The sequence below is a fragment of the Triticum dicoccoides genome, chromosome 2A, assembly GCF_002162155.2.
Source record: "Triticum dicoccoides isolate Atlit2015 ecotype Zavitan chromosome 2A, WEW_v2.0, whole genome shotgun sequence".
In the NCBI taxonomy this organism is placed as follows: Eukaryota; Viridiplantae; Streptophyta; class Magnoliopsida; order Poales; family Poaceae; genus Triticum; species Triticum dicoccoides.
In genome coordinates this window covers 1,102,700-1,127,251 of record NC_041382.1, presented here as the reverse complement: position 1 = coordinate 1,127,251, position 24,552 = coordinate 1,102,700, and the positions used below count along the sequence as shown (strand labels likewise).

General features: G+C 45.8%; 1 pseudogene; it reads right to left on the bottom strand.

Annotated features, from left to right (window-relative positions):
* Window positions 1-22,416: 22,416 nt before the first annotated feature.
* The window catches only part of LOC119352576, a 35,594-nt pseudogene continuing 33,458 nt past the window's right edge, over window positions 22,417-24,552 (bottom strand).

Sequence of the window (24,552 nt, the reverse complement as noted above, 5' to 3'; positions counted from 1 at the left end):
CGTCGTAAAGGGTTACGTCGACGCTAGCTTCGACTCAGATCCGGATGACTCTAAGTCACAAACCGGATACGTGTATATGTTGAATGGTGGAGCAGTAAGCTGGTGCAGCTGCAAGCAGAGCGTCGTGGCGGGATCTACGTATGAAGCGGAGTACATGGCAGCCTCGGAGGCAGCGCATGAAGCGATTTGGGTGAAGGAGTTCATCACCGACCTAGGAGTCATACCCAATGCGTCGGGGCCAATCAAACTCTTCTGTGACAACACTGGAGCTATTGCCCTTGCCAAGGAGCCCAGGTTTCACAAGAAGACCAGGCACATCAAGCGTCGTTTCAACTCCATCCGTGAAAATGTTCAAGATGGAGACATAGAAATTTGCAAAGTACATACGGATCTGAATGTCGCAGATCCGTTGACTAAACCTCTCTCGCGAGCAAAACATGATCAACACCAGAACTCTATGGGTGTTCGATTCATCACAATGTAACTAGATTAGTGACTCTAGTGCAAGTGGGAGACTGTTGGAAATATGCCCTAGAGGCAATAATAAAAGTATTATTATATTTCATTGTTCATGATAATAGTCTTGTATTCATGCTATAACTGTATTATCCGGAAATCGTAAATACACGTGTGAATACAAAGACCACAATATGTCCCTAGTGAGCCTCTAGTTGACTAGCTCGTTGTGATCAACAGATAGTCATGGTTTCCTGGCTATGGACATTGGATGTCGTTGATAACGGGATCACATCATTAGGAGAATGATGTGATGGACAAGACCCAATCATAAGCATAGCACCAAGATCGTGTAGTTCGTTTGCTAGAGCTTTGCCAATGTCAAGTATCTCTTCCTTCGACCATGAGAGCGTGTAACTCCTGGATACCGTAGGAGTGCTTTGGGTGTATCAAACGTCACAAGTAACTGGGTGACTATAAAGGTGCACTACAGGTATCTCCGAAAGTATCTATTGTTTTATGCGGATCGAGACTGGGATTTGTCACTCCGTATGACGGAGAGGTATCTCTGGGCCCACTCGGTAATGCATCATCATAATGAGCTCAAGGTGACCAAGGTGTTGGCCACGGGATCATGCATTACGGTACGAGTAAAGTGACTTGCCGGTAACGAGACTGAACAAGGTATTGGGATACCGACGATCGAGTCTCGGGCAAGTAATGTACCGATTGACAAAGGGAATTGTATACAGGGTTTGATGGAATCCTCGACATTGTGGTTCAACCGATGAAATCATCGAGGAGCATGTGGGAGCCAACATGGGTATCCAGACCCCGCTGTTGGTTATTGCCCGAGAGTGGTCTCGGTCATGTCTGCATGTCTCCCGAATCCGTAGGGTCTACACACTTAAGGTTCGGTGACGCTAGGGTTGTTAGGAAGACTAGTATGTGACACCCGAATGTTGTTCGGAGTCCCGGATGAGATCCCGGACGTCACGAGGAGTTCCGGAATAGTTCGGAGGTGAAGTTTTATATATGGGAAGTTGTTATACAGACACCGGAAAGTTTCGGGGGCTTATCGGTATTGTACCGGGGCCACCGGAAGGGTTCCGGGGGTCCACTGGGAGGGGCCACCCCTCCCGGGGGGCCACATGGGGCCGCATGGGATAGCAGCCAGCCCCTGGTGGTCTGGGCGCGCCCCCCTCCTTGGGCCCTTGCGCCTAGGGTTGGGGGGGAAACCCTAAAGGGGGCGCCCCCCTTGCTTGGGGGGCAAGTCCCCCCACCCTGGCCGCCGCCCCCCGCCCCCTCTAGATCTCATCTAGAGGGGCCGGCCCCCCTTGCCCCTTCCCCTATAAATAGAGGGGTGAGGGGAGGGCTGCAGCACCACAAGCCAAGGCGCAACCCCTCCCCTCCCCAACACCTCTCCTCCTCCGTACGTGCTTGGCGAAGCCCTGTCGGAGTACTGCTGCACCAACTACACCATGCCGTCGTGCTGCCGTTGGAGCGATCTTCCTCAACCTCTCCTTCCCCCTTGCTGGATCAAGAAGGAGGATACGTCTCCCGTCCCGTACGTGTGTTGAACGCGGAGGTGCTGTTCGTTCAGCACTTGGACATCGGTGATCCGAATCACGTTCGAGTACGACTCCATCATCACCATCCCCTTGGCAAGCTTCCGCTCGTGATCTACAAGTGGTATGTAGATGCAAACTATCTCCCTTGACTCGTTGCTTAGATGATCTCATAGATGGATCTTGGTGAATCCGTAGGAAAAATTTTAAATTTCTACAACGTTCCCCAACAGTGGCATCATGAGCTAGGTCTAAGCGTAGTTCTCTTTGCACGAGTAGAACACAATTTTGTTGTGGGCGTGGATCTTGTTAACTTACTTGCCCCTACTAGTCTTTTCTTGCTTCAACGGTATTGTGGGATGAAGCGGCCCGGACCAACCTTACACGTACGCTTACGTGAGACCGGTTCCATCGATTAACATGCACTAGTTTCATAAGGTGGCTAGCGGGTGTCTGTCTCTCCCACTTTAGTTGGAGCGGATTCGATGAAAAGGGCCCTTATGAAGGGTAAATAGAAGTTGACAAAAAATCACGTTGTGGTTATTCGTAGGTAAGAAAACGTTCTTGCTAGAACCAAATTGCAGCCACGCAAAAGATGCAACAACAATTAGAGGACGTCTAACTTGTTTTTGCAGCGATTGATCATGTGATGTGATATGGCCAGAAGTTGTGATGAATGATGAATTGTGATGTATGAGATCATGTTCTTTGTAATAGGATTCACGACTTGCATGTCGATGAGTATGACAACCGGCAGGAGCCATAGGAGTTGTCTTTATTTTTGTATGACCTGCGTGTCATTGAAGAACGCCATGTAACTTATTTTACTTTATTGCTAAACGCGTTAGCCATAGAAGTAGAAGTAGTCGTTGGCGTGACAACTTCATGAAGACACGATGATGGAGATCATGATGATGGAGATCATGGTGTCAAGCCGGTGACAAGATGATCATGGAGCCCCGAAGATGGAGACCAATGGAGCTATATGATTTTGGCCATATCATGTCACAACCATATAATTGCATGTGATGTTTATTATGTTTATGCATCTTGTTTACTTAGGACGACGGTAGTAAATAAGATGATCCCTTACAAAATTTCAAGAAGTGTTCTCCCCTAACTGTGCACCGTTGCTACAGTTCGTCGCATCTAAGCACCACGTGATGATCGGGTGTGATGGATTCTTACGTTCACATACAACGGGTGTAAGACAGTTTTACACAGCGAAAACACTTAGGGTTAACTTGACGAGCCTAGCATGTGCAGACATGGCCTCGGAACACGGAGACCGAAAGGTCGAACATGAGTCGTATGGAAGATACGATCAACATGAGAATGTTCACCGACGATGACTAGTCCGTCTCACGTGATGATCGGACACGGGCTAGTCGACTCGGATCGTGTAACACTTAGATGACCAGAGGGATGTCTAATCTAAGTGGGAGTTCAAAATTTCATTAGAACTTAATTATCATGAACTTAGTCTAAAAACCTTTGCAAATATGTCTTGTAGATCAAATGGCCAATGCTCATGTCAACATGAACTTCAACGCGTTCCTAGAGAAAACCAAGCTGAAAGATGATGGCAGCAACTATACGAACTGGGTCCGGAACCTGAGGATCATCCTCATAGCTGCCAGGAAACAATATGTCCTAGAAGGACCGCTAGGTGACGCTCCCGTCCCAGAGAACCAAGACATTATGAATGCTTGGCAAACTTGCGCTGATGATTACTCCCTCGTTCAGTGCGGCATGCTTTACAGCTTAGAACCGGGGCTCCAAAAGCGTTTTGAGCATCACGGAGCATATGAGATGTTCGAAGAGCTCAAACTAGTTTTCCAAGCTCATGCCCGGGTCGAGAGATATGATGTCTCCGACAAGTTCTATAGTTGTAAGATGGAGGAAAACAGTTCTGTTAGTGAGCACATCCTGAAGATGTCTGGGTTGCACAACCGTATGACCCAGCTGAACATTAACCTCCCAGATGAGGCGGTCATTGACAGAATCCTCCAGTCGCTCCCACCTAGCTACAAGAGCTTTGTGATGAACAACAAGATGCATGGGATGGAAAAGACCATTCCTGAAGTGTTCTCGATGCTGAAGTCAGCAGAGGTTGAAATCAAGAAAGAACATCAAGTGTTGATGGTCAATAAGACCACTAAGTTCAAGAAGGGCAAGGGTAAGAAGAACTTCAAGAAGGACGGCAAGGAGGTTGCCGCGCCCGGTAAGCCAGTTGCTGGGAAGAAGTCAAAGAATGGACCCAAGCCTGAGACTGAGTGCTTTTATTGCAAGGGGAAGGGTCACTGGAAGCGGAACTGCCCCAAATACTTAGCGGATAAGAAGGCCGGCAACACCAAAGTTATATTTGATATACATGTAATTGATGTGTACCTTACCAGTACTCGTAGTAACTCCTGGGTATTTGATACCGGTGTCGTTGCTCATATTTGTAACTCACAGCAGGAGCTGCGGAATAAACGGAGACTGGCGAAGGACGAGGTGACGATGCGCGTCGGGAATGGTTCCAGAGTCGATGTGATCGCCGTCGGCACGCTGCCTCTACATTTACCTACGGGATTAGTTTTGAACCTTAATAATTGTTATTTAGTGCCAAGTTTGAGCATGAACATTGTATCTGGATCTCGTTTAATACGAGATGGCTACTCATTTAAGTCCGAGAATAATGGTTGTTCGATTTATATGAGAGATATGTTTTATGGTCATGCTCCGATGGTCAATGGTTTATTCTTAATGAATCTTGAGCGTAATATTACACATGTTCATAGTGTAGATGCCAAAAGATGTAAAGTTAATAACGATAGTCCCACATACTTGTGGCACTGCCGCCTTGGTCACATTGGTGTCAAGCGCATGAAGAAGCTCCATGCTGATGGACTTTTAGAGTCTCTTGATTATGAATCGTTTGACACATGCGAACCATGCCTCATGGGCAAAATGACCAAGACTCCGTTCTCCGGAACAATGGAGCGAGCAACCAACTTGTTGGAAATCATACATACCGATGTGTGCGGTCCAATGAGCGTTGAGGCTCGCGGAGGATATCGTTATGTTCTCACTCTCGCTGATGACTTAAGTAGATATGGGTATGTCTACTTAATGAAACACAAGTCTGAGACCTTTGAAAAGTTCAAGGAATTTCAGAATGAGGTGGAGAATCAACGTGACCGAAAGATAAAGTTCCTGCGATCAGATCTTGGAGGAGAATACTTAAGTCACGAATTTGGTACACACTTAAGGAAATGTGGAATCGTTTCACAACTCACGCCGCCTGGAACACCTCAGTGAAACGGTGTGTCCGAACGTCGTAATCGCACTCTATTGGATATGGTGCGGTCTATGATGTCTCCTACCGATTTACCGCTATCATTTTGGGGATACACTCTAGAGACAGCTACATTCACTTTAAATAGGGCACCGTCTAAATCCGTTGAGACGACACCGTATGAATTATGGTTTGGGAAGAAACCTAAGCTGTCGTTTCTAAAAGTTTGCGGATGCGATGCTTATGTCAAGAAACTTCAACCTGAAAAGCTCGAACCCAAGTCGGAAAAATGCGCCTTCATAGGATACCCTAAGGAAACTGTCGGGTATACCTTCTACTTAAGATCCGAGGGCAAAATCTTTGTTGCCAAGAACGGATGCTTTCTGGAAAAAGAGTTTCTCTCGAAAGAAGTAAGTGGGAGGAAAGTAGAACTCGATGAAGTAATACCTCTCGAACGGGAAAGTGGTGCAGCTCAGGAAAATGTTCCTGTGATGCCCACACCAATCGAAGAGGAAAACAATGATGATGATCAAGGTACTTTAGATCAAGTTGCTACTGAACCTCATAGGTCCACAAGGACACGTTCCGCACCAGAGTGGTACGGCAACCCTGTCCTGGAAATCATGTTGTTAGACAACGGTGAACCTTCGAACTATGAAGAAGCGATGGCGGGCCCAGATTCCAACAAATGGCTTGAAGCCATGAAATCCGAGATAGAATCCATGTATGAAAACAAAGTATGGACTTTGACAGACTTGCCCGATGATCGGCGAGCGATAGAAAACAAATGGATCTTTAAGAAGAAGACGGACGCGGATGGCAATGTTACCATCTATAAAGCTCGACTTGTCGCTAAGGGTTATCGAGAAGTTCAAGGGATTGACTACGACGAGACATTCTCTCCCGTAGCGAAGCTGAAGTCCGTCCGAATCATGTTAGCAATTGCCGCATAGTATGATTATGAGATATGGCAGATGGACGTCAAAACGGCATTCCTTAACGGGCATCTTAAGGAAGAACTGTATATGATGCAGCCGGAAGGTTTTGTCGACCCTAAGAACGCTAACAAAGTATGCAAGCTCCAGCGATCCATTTATGGGCTGGTGCAAGCATCTCGGAGTTGGAATATTCGCTTTGATGAGATGATCAAAGCGTTTGGGATATGCAGACTTATGGAGAAGCCTGCGTTTACAAGAAAGTGAGTGGGAGCTCTGTAGCATTTCTCATATTATATGTAGATGACATACTCTTGATGGGAAATAATATAGAATTTCTGGACAACATTAAGGCCTACTTGAACAAATGTTTTTCAATGAAGGACCTTGGAGAAGCTGCTTATATATTAGGCATCAAGATCTATAGAGATAGATCGAGACGCCTCATAGGTCTTTCACAAAGCACATACCTTGATAAGATTTTGAAAAAGTTCAAAATGGATGAGTCCAAGAAAGGGTTCTTGCCTATGTTACAAGGTGTGAGATTGAGCTCAGCTCAATCACCGACCACGGCAAAAGATAAAGAAGAGATGAGTGTCATCCCCTATGCTTCATCCATAGGATCTATTATGTATGCCATGCTGTGTACCAGACCTGATGTAAACCTTGCCGTAAGTTTGGTAGCAAGATACCAGAGTAATCCCGGCAAGGAACACTGGACAGCAGTCAAGAATATCCTGAAGTACCTGAAAAGGACAAAGGACATGTTTCTCGTTTATGGAGGAGACGAAGAGCTCGTCGTAAAGGGTTACGTCGACGCTAGCTTCGACTCAGATCCGGATGACTCTAAGTCACAAACCGGATACGTGTATATGTTGAATGGTGGAGCAGTAAGCTGGTGCAGCTGCAAGCAGAGCGTCGTGGCGGGATCTACGTGTGAAGCGGAGTACATGGCAGCCTCGGAGGCAGCGCATGAAGCGATTTGGGTGAAGGAGTTCATCACCGACCTAGGAGTCATACCCAATGCGTCGGGGCCAATCAAACTCTTCTGTGACAACACTGGAGCTATTGCCCTTGCCAAGGAGCCCAAGTTTCACAAGAAGACCAGGCACATCAAGCGTCGTTTCAACTCCATCCGTGAAAATGTTCAAGATGGAGACATAGAAATTTGCAAAGTACATACGGATCTGAATGTCGCAGATCCGTTGACTAAACCTCTCTCGCGAGCAAAACATGATCAACACCAGAACTCTATGGGTGTTCGATTCATCACAATGTAACTAGATTAGTGACTCTAGTGCAAGTGGGAGACTGTTGGAAATATGCCCTAGAGGCAATAATACAAGTATTATTATATTTCATTGTTCATGATAATTGTCTTGTATTCATGCTATAACTGTATTATCCGGAAATCGTAAATACACGTGTGAATACAAAGACCACAATATGTCCCTAGTGAGCCTCTAGTTGACTAGCTCGTTGTGATCAACAGATAGTCATGGTTTCCTGGCTATGGACATTGGATGTCGTTGATAACGGGATCACATCATTAGGAGAATGATGTGATGGACAAGAACCAATCATAAGCATAGCACCAAGATCGTGTAGTTCGTTTGCTAGAGCTGTGCCAATGTCAAGTATCTCTTCCTTCGACCATGAGAGCGTGTAACTCCTGGATACCGTAGGAGTGCTTTGGGTGTATCAAACGTCACAACGTAACTGGGTGACTATAAAGGTGCACTACAGGTATCTCCGAAAGTATCTATTGTTTTATGCGGATCGAGACTGGGATTTGTCACTCCGTATGACGGAGAGGCATCTCTGGGCCCACTCGGTAATGCATCATCATAATGAGCTCAAGGTGACCAAGGTGTTGGCCACAGGATCATGCATTATGGTACGAGTAAAGTGACTTGCCGGTAACGAGACTGAACAAGGTATTGGGATACCAATGATCGAGTCTCGGGCAAGTAACGTACCGATTGACAAAGGGAATTGTATACAGGGTTTGATCGAATCCTCGACATCGTGGTTCAACCGATGAAATCATCGAGCAGCATGTGCGAGCCAACATGGGTATCCAGACCCCGCTGTTGGTTATTGCCCGAGAGTGGTCTCGGTCATGTCTGCATGTCTCCCGAACCCGTAGGGTCTACACACTTAAGGTTCGGTGCCGCTAGGGTTGTTAGGAAGACTAGTATGTGACACCGAATGTTGTTCGGAGTCCCGTATGAGATCCCGGACGTCACGAGGAGTTCCGGAATAGTCCGGAGGTGAAGTTTTATATATGGGAAGTTGTTATACAGACACCAGAAAGTTTCGGGGGCTTATCGGTATTGTACCGGGGCCACCGGAAGGGTTCCGGGGGTCCACCGGGAGGGGCCACCCCTCCCGGGGGGCCACATGGGGCCGCATGGGATAGCAGCCCGCCCCTGGTGGGCTGGGCGCGCCCCCCTCCTTGGGCCCTTGCACCAAGGCGCAGCCCCTCCCCTCCCCAACACCTCTCCTCCTCCGTACGTGCTTGGCGAAGCCCTGTCGGAGTACTGCTGCACCAACTACACCACGCCGTTGTGCTGCCGTTGGAGCGATCTTCCTCAACCTCTCCTTCCCCCTTGATAGATCAAGAAGGAGGAGACGTCTCCCGTCCCGTACGTGTGTTGAACGCAGAGGTGCTTTCCGTTCAGCACTTGGACATCGGTGATCCGAATCACGTTCGAGTACGACTCCATCATCACCATCCCCTTGGCAAGCTTCCGCTCGTGATCTACAAGTGGTATGTAGATGCAAACTCTCTCCCTTGACTCGTTGCTTAGATGAACTCATAGATGGATCTTGGTGAATCCGTAGGAAAAAATTTAATTTTCTGCAACGTTCCCCAATAGTGGCATCATGAGCTAGGTGTATGCGTAGTTCTCTTTGCACGAGTAGAACACAATTTTGTTGTGGGCGTGGATCTTGTTACCTTACTTGCCCCTATTAGTCTTTTCTTGCTTCAACGGTATTGTGGGATGAAGCGGCCCGGACCAACCTTACACGTACGCTTACGTGAGACCGGTTCCATCGATTAACATGCACTAGTTTCATAAGGTGGCTAGCGGGTGTCTGTCTCTCCCACTTTAGTTGGAGCGGATTCGATGAAAAGGGCCCTTATGAAGGGTAAATAGAAGTTGACAAAAAATCACGTTGTGGTTATTCGTAGGTAAGAAAACGTTCTTGCTAGAACCAAATTGCAGCCACGCAAAAGATGCAACAACAATTAGAGGACGTCTAACTTGTTTTTGCAGCGATTGATCATGTGATGTGATATGGCCAGAAGTTGTGATGAATGATGAATTGTGATGTATGAGATCATGTTCTTTGTAATAGGATTCACGACTTGCATGTCGATGAGTATGACAACCGGCAGGAGCCATAGGAGTTGTCTTTATTTTTGTATGACCTGCGTGTCATTGAAGAACGCCATGTAACTTATTTTACTTTATTGCTAAACGCGTTAGCCATAGAAGTAGAAGTAGTCATTGGCGTGACAACTTCATGAAGACACGATGATGGAGATCATGATGATGGAGATCATGGTGTCAAGCCGGTGACAAGATGATCATGGAGCCCCGAAGATGGAGACCAATGGAGCTATATGATTTTGGCCATATCATGTCACAACCATATAATTGCATGTGATGTTTATTATGTTTATGCATCTTGTTTACTTAGGACGACGGTAGTAAATAAGATGATCCCTTACAAAATTTCAAGAAGTGTTCTCCCCTAACTGTGCACCGTTGCTATAGTTCGTCGCATCTAAGCACCACGTGATGATCGGGTGTGATGGATTCTTACGTTCACATACAACGGGTGTAAGACAGTTTTACACAGCGAAAACACTTAGGGTTAACTTGACGAGCCTAGCATGTGCAGACATGGCCTCGGAACACGGAGACCGAAAGGTCGAACACGAGTCGTATGGAAGATACGATCAACATGAGAATGTTCACCGACGATGACTAGTCCGTCTCACGTGATGATGGGACACGGGCTAGTCGACTCGGATCGTGTAACACTTAGATGACCAGAGGGATGTCTAATCTAAGTGGGAGTTCAAAATTTCATTAGAACTTAATTATCATGAACTTAGTCTAAAAACCTTTGCAAATATGTCTTGTAGATCAAATGGCCAACGCTCATGTCAACATGAACTTCAACGCGTTCCTAGAGAAAACCAAGCTGAAAGATGATGGCAGCAACTATACGAACTGGGTCCGGAACCTGAGGATCATCCTCATAGCTGCCAGGAAACAATATGTCCTAGAAGGACCGCTAGGTGATGCTCCCGTCCCAGAGAACCAAGACATTATGAATGCTTGGCAAACTTGCGCTGATGATTACTCCCTCGTTCAGTGCGGCATGCTTTACAGCTTAGAACCGGGGCTCCAAAAGCGTTTTGAGCATCACGGAGCATATGAGATGTTCGAAGAGCTCAAACTAGTTTTCCAAGCTCATGCCCGGGTCGAGAGATATGATGTCTCCGACAAGTTCTATAGTTGTAAGATGGAGGAAAACAGTTCTGTTAGTGAGCACATCCTGAAGATGTCTGGGTTGCACAACCGTATGACCCAGCTGAACATTAACCTCCCAGATGAGGCGGTCATTGACAGAATCCTCCAGTCGCTCCCACCTAGCTACAAGAGCTTTGTGATGAACAACAAGATGCATGGGATGGAAAAGACCATTCCTGAAGTGTTCTCGATGCTGAAGTCAGCAGAGGTTGAAATCAAGAAAGAACATCAAGTGTTGATGGTCAATAAGACCACTAAGTTCAAGAAGGGCAAGGGCAAGAAGAACTTCAAGAAGGACGGCAAGGAGGTTGCCGCGCCTGGTAAGCCAGTTACCGGGAAGAAGTCAAAGAAAGGACCCAAGCCTGAGACTGAGTGCTTTTATTGCAAGGGGAAGGGTCACTGGAAGCGGAACTGCCCCAAATACTTAGCGGATAAGAAGGCCCGCAACACCAAATGTATATTTGATATACATGTAATTGATGTATACCTTACCAGTACTCGTAGTAACTCATGGGTATTTGATACCGGTGCCGTTGCTCATATTTGTAACTCACAGCGGGAGCTGCGGAATAAACGTAGACTGGCGAAGGACGAGGTGACGATGCGCGTCGGGAATGGTTCCAGAGTCGATGTGATCGTCGTCGGCATGCTACCTCTACTTTTACCTACGGGATTAGTTTTGAACCTTAATAATTGTTATTTAGTGCCAAGTTTGAGCATGAACATTGTATCTGGATCTCGTTTAATACGAGATGGCTACTCATTTAAGTCTGAGAATAATGGTTGTTCGATTTATATGAGAGATATGTTTTATGGTCATGCTCCGATGGTCAATGGTTTATTCTTAATGAATCTCAAGCGTAATATTACACATGTTCATAGTGTAGATGCCAAAAGATGTAAAGTTAATAACGATAGTCCCACATACTTGTGGCACTGCCGCCTTGGTCACATTGGTGTCAAGCGCATGAAGAAGCTCCATGTTGATGGACTTTTAGAGTCTCTTGATTATGAATCGTTTGACACATGCGAACCATGCCTCATGGGCAAAATGACCAAGACTCCGTTCTCCGGAACAATGGAGCGAGCAACCAACTTGTTGGAAATCATACATACCGATGTGTGCGGTCCAATGAGCGTTGAGGCTCGCGGAGGATATTGTTATGTTCTCACTCTCGCTGATGACTTAAGTAGATATGGGTATGTCTACTTAATGAAACACAAGTCTGAGACCTTTGAAAAGTTCAAGGAATTTCAGAATGAGGTGGAGAATCAACGTGACCGAAAGATAAAGTTCCTGCGATCAGATCTTGGAGGAGAATACTTAAGTCACAAACTTGGTACACACTTAAGGAAATGTGGAATCGTTTCACAACTCACGCCGCCTGGAACACCTCAGTGAAACGGTGTGTCCGAACGTCGTAATCGCACTCTATTGGATATGGTGCGGTCTATGATGTCTCCTACCGATTTACCGCTATCATTTTGGGGATACACTCTAGAGACAGCTACATTCACTTTAAATAGGGCACCGTCTAAATCCGTTGAGACGACACCGTATGAATTATGGTTTGGGAAGAAACCTAAGCTGTCGTTTCTAAAAGTTTGGGGATGCGATGCTTATGTCAAGAAACTTCAACCTGAAAAGCTCGAACCCAAGTCGGAAAAATGCGCCTTCATAGGATACCCTAAGGAAACTGTCGGGTATACCTTCTACTTAAGATCCGAGGGCAAAATCTTTGTTGCCAAGAACGGATGCTTTCTGGAAAAAGAGTTCCTCTCGAAAGAAGTAAGTGGGAGGAAAGTAGAACTCGATGAAGTAATACCTCTCGAACGGGAAAGTGGTGCAGCTCAGGAAAATGTTCCTGTGATGCCCACACCAATCGAAGAGGAAAATGTTCCTGTGATCAAGGTACTTTAGATCAAGTTGCTACTGAACCTCATAGGTCCACAAGGACACGTTCCGCACCAGAGTGGTACGGCAACCCTGTCCTGGAAATCATGTTGTTAGACAACGGTGAACCTTCGAACTATGAAGAAGCAAATGGCGGGCCCAGATTCCAACAAATAGTCATGGTTTCCTGGCTATGGACATTGGATGTCGTTGATAACGGGATCACATCATTAGGAGAATGATGTGATGGACAAGAACCAATCATAAGCATAGCACCAAGATCGTGTAGTTCGTTTGCTAGAGCTGTGCCAATGTCAAGTATCTCTTCCTTCGACCATGAGAGCGTGTAACTCCTGGATACCGTAGGAGTGCTTTGGGTGTATCAAACGTCACAACGTAACTGGGTGACTATAAAGGTGCACTACAGGTATCTCCGAAAGTATCTATTGTTTTATGCGGATCGAGACTGGGATTTGTCACTCCGTATGACGGAGAGGCATCTCTGGGCCCACTCGGTAATGCATCATCATAATGAGCTCAAGGTGACCAAGGTGTTGGCCACAGGATCATGCATTACGGTATGAGTAAAGTGACTTGCCGGTAACGAGACTGAACAAGGTATTGGGATACCGACGATCGAGTCTCGGGCAAGTAACGTACCGATTGACAAAGGGAATTGTATACAGGGTTTGATCGAATCCTCGACATCGTGGTTCAACCGATGAAATCATCGAGGAGCATGTGGGAGCCAACATGGGTATCGAGACCCCGCTGTTGGTTATTGCCCGAGAGTGGTCTTGGTCATGTCTGCATGTCTCCCGAACCCGTAGGGTCTACACACTTAAGGTACGGTGACGCTAGGGTTGTTAGGAAGACTAGTATGTGACACCCGAATGTTGTTCGGAGTCCCGGATGAGATCCCGGACGTCACGAGGAGTTCCGGAATAGTCCGGAGGTGAAGTTTTATATATGGGAAGTTGTTATACAGACACGGGAATGTTTCGGGGGCTTATCGGTAATGTACCGAGGCCACCGGAAGGGTTCCGGGGGTCCACCGGGAGGGGCCACTTCTCACGGGGGGCCACATGGGGCCGCATGGGATAGAAGCCAGCCCCTGGTGGGCTGGGTGCGCCCCCCTCCTTGGGCCCTTGCGCCTAGGGTTGGGGGGGAAACTTACGGCAAGGTTTACATCAGAGTTCCCCAACAAGGTCGAGCATGAGTCGTATAGTAGATACGATCAACATGAAGATGTTCACCGATGATGACTAGTCCGTCTCACGTGATGATTTGACACGGCCTAGTTGACTCGGATCATGTAATCACTTAGATGACCAGAGGGATGTCTATCTGAGTGGGAGTTCATAAGATGAACTTAATTATCCTGAACATAGTCAAAAGACCTTTGCAAATTATGTCGTAAGCTCGCGTTTTAGTTCCACTGTTTAGATATGTTCCTAGAAAAAATATAGTTGAAAGTTGATAGTAGCAATTATGCGGACAGTAGAAAGCTTATGTCCTTAATGCACTGCTCAGTGTGCTGAACCCCAAACGTCGTTTGTGGATGTTGCGAACATCGGACATACACGTTTTGATAACTACGTGATAGTTCAGTTAAACGGTTTAGAGTTGAGGCACTAAAGACGTTTTCGAAACATCGCGGAACATATGAGATGTTTCAAGGGCTGAAATTGGGATTTCAGGCTCGTGCCCATGTCAAGAGGTATGAGACCTCCGACGATTTTCTTAGCCTGCAAACTAAGGGAGAAAAGCTCAATCGCTGAGCTTGTGCTCAGATTGTCTGAGTGCAACAATCACTTGAATCGAGTGGGAGTTGATCTTCCAATAAGATGGTGATGTTTCTCCAAAGTCATTGCCACCAAGCTGCTAGAGCTTCGTGATGAACTATAACAAATCAGGGATAGATATGATGATCCTTGAGATATTTGTGATGTTTGACACCGCGAAAGTAGAAATCAAGAAGGAGCATCAATTGTTGATGGTTGGTGAAACCACTAGTTTTCAAGAAGGGCAAGGGCAAGAAGGGATACTTCATGAAACGGCAAATCAGCTGCTGCTCTACTGAAGAAACCCAAGGTTGAACCCAAACCCGAGACTAAGTGCTTCTGTAATAAGGGGTACAGCCACTGGAGCAGAATTACCCTAGATACTTGGTAAATGAGAAGGCTGGCAAGGTCGATAGAAGTATATTGGATATACATTATGTTAATGTGTACTTTACTAGTACTCCTAGTAGCACCAGGGTATTGAGATACCGGTTCGGTTGCTAAGTGTTAGTAACTCGAAATAAAAGAGCTACGGAATAAACGGAGACTAGCTAAAGGTGAGCTGACGATATGTGTTGAAAGTGTTTCCAAGTTTGATGTGATCAAACATCGCACGCTCCCTCTACCATCAAGATTAGTATTAAACCTCAATAATTGTCATTTGGTGTTTGCGTTGAGCATAGACATGATTGGATTATGTCTATCGCAATACGGTTATTCATTTAAGGAGAATAATGGTTACTCTGTTTATTTGAATAATACCTTCAATGGTCTTGCACCTAAAGGAATGGTTTACTGAATCTTGATCGTAGTGATACACATTTTCATGCCAAAAGATATAAGATAGTAATGATAGTACCACTTACTTGTGGCACTGCCATGTAAGTCATAATGGTATAAAACGCATGAAGAAGCTCCATGTTGATGGATCTTTGGACTCACTCGTTTTTGAAAAGTTTGAGACATGCGAACCATGTCTATTGGTGTGTACGCATGAAGAAACTCCATGCAGATGGATTGTTTGGACTCACTTGGATACCTCGTTTTTCAGTAAAATGGAAAAAGATAGCAACTTGTTGGAAGCAACACATTTTGATGTGTGCAGTCCAATGAGTGCTGAGGCATGTAGTGAATATCATTATGTTCTTACTTCACAGATGATTTGAGTAGATACTGAGTATATTTACTTGATGAAACACAAGTCTGAATTATTGAATGGTTCAAGTAATTTCAGAGTGAAGTTGAAGATCATCGTGACAAGAGGATAAAATGTCTATGATATGATCATAGAGATCAGTATCTGAGTTACGAGCTTTGGCACGCAATTAAGACAAACCGGATACGTATAGTGGAGCAACCATTTGGAATAGCTCCAAGTGGAGCGTGGAAGAAGCATTTACAATATGACATAGAGAATTGCGAAGTACATACGGATCTGAATGTTGCAGACCCGTTGACTAAAACCTCTCTCACAAGCAAAACATGATCAAACCCCAGATCTCATTGAGTCTTAATCACATGATGATGTGAACTAGTTTAGTGACACTAGTAAACTCTTTGGATGTTGGTCACATGGTGATGTGACCTGTCATTGTTAATCACATGGTGATGTGAACTAGATTATTGACTCTAGTGCAAGTGGGAGACTGTTGGAAATATGCCCTAGAGGCAATAATAAATTAGTTATTATTATATTTCCTTGTTCAAGATAATCGTTTATTATCCATGCTATAATTGTATCGATAGGAAACTCAGATACATGTGTGGATACATAGACAACACCATGTCCCTAGTAAGCCTCTAGTTGACTAGCTCGTTGATCAATAGATGGTTACGGTTTCCTGACCATGGACATTGGATGTCATTGATAACGGGATCACATCATTAGGAGAATGATGTGATGGACAAGACCCAATCCTAAGCCTAGCACAAAGATCGTGTAGTTCGTATGCTAAAGCTTTTCTAATGTCAAGTATCTTTTCCTTAGACCATGAGATTGTGCAACTCCCGGATACCGTAGGAATGCTTTGGGTGTACCAAACGTCACAACGTAACTGGGTGGCTATAAAGGTGCATTACAGGTATCTCCGAAAGTGTCTGTTGGGTTGGCATGAATCGAGACTAGGATTTGTCACTCCGTGTAAACGGAGAGGTATCTCTGGGCCCACTCGGTAGGACATCATCATAATGTGCACAATGTGACCAAGGGGTTGATCACGAGATGATGTGTTACGGAACGAGTAAAGAGACTTGCCGGTAACGAGATTGAACAAAGGTATCGGTATACCGACGACCGAATCTCGGGCAAGTATAATACCGCTAGACAAAGGGAATTGTATACGGAATCGATTGAGTCCTTGACATCGTGGTTCATCCGATGAGATCATCGTGGAACATGTGGGAGCCAACATGGGTATCCAGATCCCGCTGTTGGTTATTGACCGGAGAACGTCTCGGTCATGTCTACATGTCTCCCGAACCCGTAGGGTCTACACACTTAAGGTTCGATGACGCTAGGGTTATAAAGGAAGTTTGTATGTGGTTACTGAATGTTGTTCGGAGTCCCGGATGAGATCCCGGACGTCACGAGGAGTTCCGGAATGGTCCGGAGGTAAAGATTTATATATGGGAAGTCATATTTTGGCCACCGGAAAATGTTCGGGACTTTTTGGTATTGTACCGGGAAGGTTCTAGAAGGTTCCGGAGTGGGCCCACCTGCATGGGGGGACCCACATGAACGTGGGTAGTGGGGGCAAGGCCCCACACCCCTGGTGAAGGCGCACCAAGATCCCCCCTTAGAAGGAATAAGATCATATCCCGAAGGGATAAGATCAAAATCCCTAAAAAGGGGGGATAACAATCGGTGGGGAAGGAAATGATGGGATTTCTTTCCTCCCACCGTGGCCAACGCCCCAATGGACTTGGAGGGCAAGAAACCAGCCCCTCCACCCCTATATATAGTGGGGAGGCGCATGGGAGCTTCACACGAAGTTTTGGCGCAGCCCTCCCCCTCTCCCAAGTACTTCTCCTCTCCCCGGTGCTTGGCGAAGCCCTGCAGGATTGCCACGCTCCTCTACCACCACCACGCCGTTGTGCTGCTGTTGGATGGAGTCTTCCTCAACCTCCCCCTCTCTCCTTGCTGGATCAAGGTGTGGGAGACGTCATCGGGCTGTACGTGTGTTGAACGCAGAGGTGTCGTCCGTTCGGCACTAGGATCTCCGGTGATTTGAATCACGACGAGTACGACTCCTTCAACCCCGTTCTCTTGAACGCTTCCGCTTAGCAATCTACAAGGGTATGTAGATGCACTCTCCTTCCCCTCGTTGCTGGTTTCTCCATAGATAGATCTTGGTGACACGTAGGAAAATTTTGAATTTCTGCTACGTTCCCCAACATTTATGTGTTACCAAACGTCACAACGTAACTGGGTGATTATAAAGGTGCTCTACAGGTGTCTCCGATGGTGTTTGTTGAGTTGGCGTAGATCGAGATTAGGATTTGTCACTCCGATTATCGGAGAGGTATCTCTGGGCCCTCTTTGTTAGTTACGGGATGATGCATTACGGAACGAGTAAAGAGACTTGCCGGTAACGAGATTGAACTAGGTATTGAGATACCGACGATCGAATCTCGGGCAAATAACATACCGATGACAAAGGGAACAACGTATGTTGTTATGCGGTTTGACCGATAAAGATCTTCGTAGAATATGTGGGAGCCAATATGAACATTCAAGTTCTGCTATTGGTTATTGACCGAAGACGAGTCTCGGTCATGTCTACATAGTTCTCGAACCCGTAGGGTCATAGGGTCCGCACGCTTAACGGTCGGTGACGATCGATATTATGAGTTTATGTGTTTTGATGTACCTAAGGTTGGTCGGAGTCCCGAATGAGATCAGGGACATGACGAGGAGTCTCGAAATGTTTGAGACGTAAATATCGATATATTGGAAGGCTATATTCGGACATCGGAAAGGTTCTGAGTGGTTCGAGTATTTATCGGAGTACCGGAGAGTTACGGGAATTCGCCGAGAAGTATATGGGCCTTATTGGGCTTTAGGGGAGAGAGAGGGGCTGCCTAGGGCAGCCCCCCCCCAGGCCTAGTCCGAATTGGACTAGGGGGAGGGGCGGCGCCCCCTCCTTCCTTCTCTTCTCTCTTCCCCTTCCTTCTCTCCTACTCCTACTACTTGGAAGGGGGGAATCCTACTCCCGGTGGGAGTAGGACTCCCCAGGGCGCGCAATAGTAGAGGGCTGGCCCTCCCCTCCTCAACTCCTTTATATACGGGGGAGGGGGGCACCCCATAGACACACAAGTTGATCATTGATCTCTTAGCCGTGTGCGGTGCCCCCCCTCCACCATAATCCACCTCGCTCATATTGTAGCAGTGCTTAGGCGAAGCCCTGCATCGGTAGCTTCATCATCACCGTCATCACGCCATCATGCTGACGGAACTCTCCCTCGAAGGTCTACTGGATCGTGAGTTTGTGGGACAGAAATCGAGCTGAACGTGTGCAGATCGCGGAGGTGCCGTACGTTCGGTACTAGGATCGGTTGACCGTGAAGACGTACAACTACATCAACCGCGTTGTCATAACGCTTCCGCTTACAATATACGAGGGTACGTGGACGACACTATCCCCTCTCGTTGCTATGCATCACCATAATTGCGTGTGCGTAGGAAATTTTTTGAAATTACTACGTTCCCCAACACCCGCAAGGCGACAAGATACGGTATGTCTTACGCCTGCGGTTCAAAGACCCCTCCAACAACAAAGCCGAATATGAAGCCTTCAGGGTGAAGGTTGAAGAATTTCAAGACATCCCGAAAAAATTTGGAGCCGGGCGGAGTAAAGCCTCTAAGGATATGGTCAGTAAAAACCACAACCTCCCCTTCACCGGGATTAGGAACGTTGTCCCCTCGACTGACTCGGCAGCCAATTTCTTCCTGACCCGCCAAGAGACCTTGTGCTTGATAATCTTTGAGGATGGTATCAGTGACTAGGGAAGGCGACCAATCGCAAATAGTGGTTTTCGACATACTGAGCCACCTAAATATTATGGAAGACTGCGGAAATAGAATATGGTGGGTTACTTGGAAAGTAATGACCCGTCATCATAGTGGAATGAATAAGACAACATAATGATAAATCAAATTAAAACAGTGAATCGGTTTAGTTACAGATGCAGCTTCTGAGATTTGGCGAGTTACAAATATGTCGGTAAGCCGTCCACATATACAAGGGCGCGAGCTAAGGTGAGGATTGTTGAATGTTCTACTAAGTATGGAACAAACAAGTTTCAGACTAGAACAACTACACTTATGGATCTACGGGCAATTTAAAAAAGAAAGATAATGGCTAACCCTAATGGCAGTGGAGGAGCTGCTAGTGAACCATACGCGAATTCTGAACGAAGCATGATTTATTCAGATTGCAAGATTGATATTCAAAATATTCCCGCAGTACTTCTATGGCCATCTCAGATCCAGTATAAAATCTACTCAAGTTATCATGAGGAAGAGCGGATGAACACCGACGAACTCTATGAACTCCGACGAGGTAATGTGAATCTAAGGAAGAGAGCTTTCGGTACCTGTTGTAGTGGCTGAGAGCGGAGGTGCGCCGCTGAGCTCCGGTGAAGACAGAGCGGTGCTGCAGTCCCGAGCGAGGCAGCCGGCAAAGGTCGATGGCGCGGCAGAGGTTTGATGGTAGAGGGTTTCGTGAGGAAGAAGAAGTGGAGGAGACAAGGTAAAAATGAAAGAGGGGGCCCCGTACGTATTTATAGGTGGAGGTAACAGTAAAAGGCAGGTGCAAGACCCGAGGAGGCATGGTAACTTTTGGAACGAGAAGGGCACCTCGATTTTCGAGATAAATAGGATTTGTATAAGATTTGTTATGACGACATGAGAAAACTCCCTAAATTTATGGAGGTGACATCATCATTTTGTATGGTGGGTTATGAAATTTTTCAAGCTAAGGTCGTGAGACTCGGAGGGAAGACTTGCCAGACTAAGAAGAAGATTGACATGAACAAGTTCAAATCAATCTGGGGCCTAATGTTGGGGATATAACCCCGCAGTGTAACCCGCCCTGTGAAGGCTGGGTTAAACTACTGGCGACTCTTGGAGCTGGTCTTCAGATGGACCAGGATGATTATGACGCAGTACCGGATGGGCGGCTCACAAGATGGGCCGGCTTAGGGCCCGAAGTCAGAAGGCGGCAGGCGGCCCAGAGGAGTAAGCCGTCGTACGGTGACTTGTCATGAAAGGCAAGGCGACTTAGAGTTAGGCTTGGTCACGTGTCATGACGCGGCCCGGACTCTTGTAAGGCAGGGGCCTCGACCTGTATATAAAGACGAGTCCCTGACACAGAATAGACATGTTACAATCAATCGATAGCTAGGTCAAGCGAAATTGCTCCCTTGTAATCGATACTCAAGCAATAAGCAACAAGAGAAGGAGTAGGCTTTTACCTCCACCATGAGGGGCCGAACTTGGGTAAACTTGTGTCTCTTGACCCGCTCAACCCTGACAAGTTAATCACCATTATGATGGCCTCATGTCTAAGTCCTTTCGTTAGGATATTTGTCGTGAAAATACCACGACAAAGTTGGTTGAAAAAAATACAGAGTACTCAAGCAACTGTTTTGTTGAGGGAGCTTGTGATAATCTCTTTTCAGTTGGAGATAGGTTTAGCTATACTCCTATAGACTATGTGGTTGATCTCAAGACAAAGAAGTGTACTTGCAACTGATGGAAACAATCAGGAGTACCTTGTCCACATGTCATTGCTTGTGTAAGGCAAGAGAACATTGATCCTCTTTTTCTCTAGTGGACAAGGGTTACTCCATTGAGATGCACAAGAAAGCCAATGCCAACATAGTACATCCTTGCAAAGATAGGACTGAATGGGAGAAGATGAATCGACCTACCATTCTACCTCCTGTGTACCAAAAGCATGTTGGAGGACCAACAAAGAAGAGAAGGAAAGCACCAGGTGAAATAGATTTTAGGGGTGGGGGGATAATGTCAAGGCATGGGGTGATATGCAGTACAGCTACTGTGGACTACCAAATCATAATAAAAATGGTTGCTACTGGTTCAAAAATTGCTTAGTTCCACCAAATTCAGTACCACTAAATGTTCCAACACCACCTGCTGCACCTAACCCTGAACCAGTCTCTACTCGGGTTAATTTTATCTATAGTCACTGCTCATTCCATCTTGTTCATGCATTGTACTCATCTATTTCATGTTGTACAGGAGAGTAGCATCCATGGACCTGCTGTTTTACCATCTTACCAAGACACATTTGTTGGAAGATTATCTCAGGAAATAAATGCCATCTTACCTAAATCCTATGCAACATTGTTCAAATTGATCAAGGAATTGACTTTTTTTGTAATCTATGCAGGTACCTATTGTCAGGAATGTGGCAGCAATGCCCATTCCACATTCATCATTCATAACTAAAGCCCAGAGCCAAGTTGATGCCCAACCCACTACAAGTACAATGATACAAGATGAGATGGAACAGAAGTTGCTTGCTCTGCAGAGGGATAAGACCAAGGCAATTGAAGACAAGAATCTAACCATTCTAGAGGCCAAGTTGGAAGCTGAGTTGAAGAAAGCAGAGGATGCGCCTCAGAAAGAACAAGAGAAGGGTGCAAAAGATCAAGCAAAGGCATCAGAAATAGCAGCTAAAATGGAGAAGAAGAAGGCAGAAGCTGAGCTGAACAAGCTTGCAAGAGCAGAAGTCAACAAAGAGTTTAAATGGGGCTTACAATCTGCTTCAGGTACACATTATGTTCACTCTTGTTTATGTTAAAGCTGGGACTGCGTGCTCAAATATATGGACAAACAAATACAATTTTTTTCAACCCAAGAAATTAACAGGCAGGTGAAAAACTCAAACAACCACATCGAGATGATCCAGCCACGTCTAATTCTGCTCCACGCACGTCCTTGACTTGTCTTCACAAAACCAAAACATCCTGCTAGACGACATAGTGGGCAACATGGGCACCGCCAACAGGATGCCGGAGACCGCGGCGGGCTCCTGTGCCATCTCCGGTTGCTCTTGCCCGTGCCTCAGCCGCTGCTGCTGCTGCGTCCCTTGGTGGGAGCCTTGGCTCCTCACCTCCGAGAAACTTGTTTACAGCAACAAGTTTGAACTTGAGAAACAGTCCATCATTATGATTATACATGAAAGAAAGAAAGAAAGAACACAAGTAGGGAGTGTTAACATGAATGATTACCGTGCGACCTGGCACATATGACGAGCAAGTAGATTCCATACCCAATGCCCAGTAAACCAACAAGGACACCTACCAACGAAGGCAATAGCACTGAAAGAGATACGCGACCATGCATGCGAGACCACGGGTGAAGAAGGCGGTGGCAGGAGCATTGCAGGAGGAGGGGGGGGGGTAGAGTGGTCCACATTGGCCAGGAGGCACTTGCTCTTCTCCACCGCAGATGTTCTCGAGAAAGAGGATGTGTGCTCGATCCATATGGCTGCTCTCCCGAACCTCTGCCTCTTCGCTCACTTCGCACAAGAAGCTCCGCTCCACGATCGTAGAGATGATCTGGCAGCAAATTGGACTTGGCGCGTTCTCACTCGTGTCACAAGTTAGCACCAGTCGGTCTGCCAATTGCCTTGCAGCGCACTTGTTGGTGTATCGAGCACCTGATCGAATTCAATCATTTCTTACAAAAGTTCAGTCCATTTGACTCCAACACTGAATCCATCGTGGCTGTCATGGCTAGGGTTTCCTCTCTGCGGCCGGCCTCAATATGGTCTGGTGCATGCATCAACGCTGCCACATTTCTTTGTTGTCGTGGTAAACATGGTGAGTAGTTTACATTACATGCATGTAGGTGAGTTGCACGGCTTAGATTAGTGAGTGAGAATGTGGTGCACCGATGTCCTGTGGTCGTGTTCAGGTGGCGGTGCATGGTAACTAGGAAGTCAATGATCTCCCAGCGCAGGGGCTAGCCTCCTTCGGAAACGTTAGAGCGTGCTTGGCCTACGCAACCGTCCAGGAACGGTCCAAATAAATTTGGAATTGAGACCAAAAAAATAAATAGTTTTGTACCAAACTTTTACTCTTATTTATTTAATTTCTATCATAATACAATATTAAGGAGTATAATTTTGATTATTTAGTTGGTATAATTAACCACATTGGTTAGTTGTTATAGTTAACAAGTGTTCTTTGTTATAAATTGTAATGCATATCACTAATCAGTTTGTGCATGCTAAATGTAAATTAAATGATATAACATAAATTATATAGGAATCACTTTTGTGTCAATTTCACAAATTATATGGTGCAAATATACATATTAGTATGTATGTGTATATATTCATGTTATATCTATCTAAAGAATAATGTCCAACTAATATCTTAATAATAATTTCTAGTGTATTATTAGGTGTGCATATTTATAGAACCTTGTAGAATATAAATTTTAACGTTTGCAAATGTGTTCCGGTTAGATTCGGTAATAAGTTCAACATATATATGGTATTAAAATAACACTGATCACCAACAAACATAAACATATTGGCGATTCATTTATGCTTACATACATTATTTATTTGGTATACTCCTCTAGACATTTGGTCTCATCAAGTGCATACAAGTGCTAATGCCGATTTTTAAAATTAAAACTTATGTATGGTTTAAACATAGACTAGTGTACATAGATTTCGGTACCACCTACAGGACGTCTATTAGGGAAATAGACTAACATGCTAACTAAGCTCATTGTCGCCTATTAGACTGCCGCCTACCAGATTCACTATCTCCTATCATATTGGTTGTTACTTTGATGTGATGTAGATTTGCTCCTGCAAAATTAGGATTCTATTACACATGTGCAATGATCTTTGGACTCAACCGATAGTAGTATAGTGGTTTTTTGTACCATCGCCCACCTCTTCTTTGGGCCCAGGCGTTCGCCCACTTTGCCCGGCCTAGTGCTGGTCATGCAACTGTCATAAAAAACCCAGGGGTGCAGGTATACATGTGTATGACTTTGTTGATTTGTGTGAGTTGATGCAATGCAATGT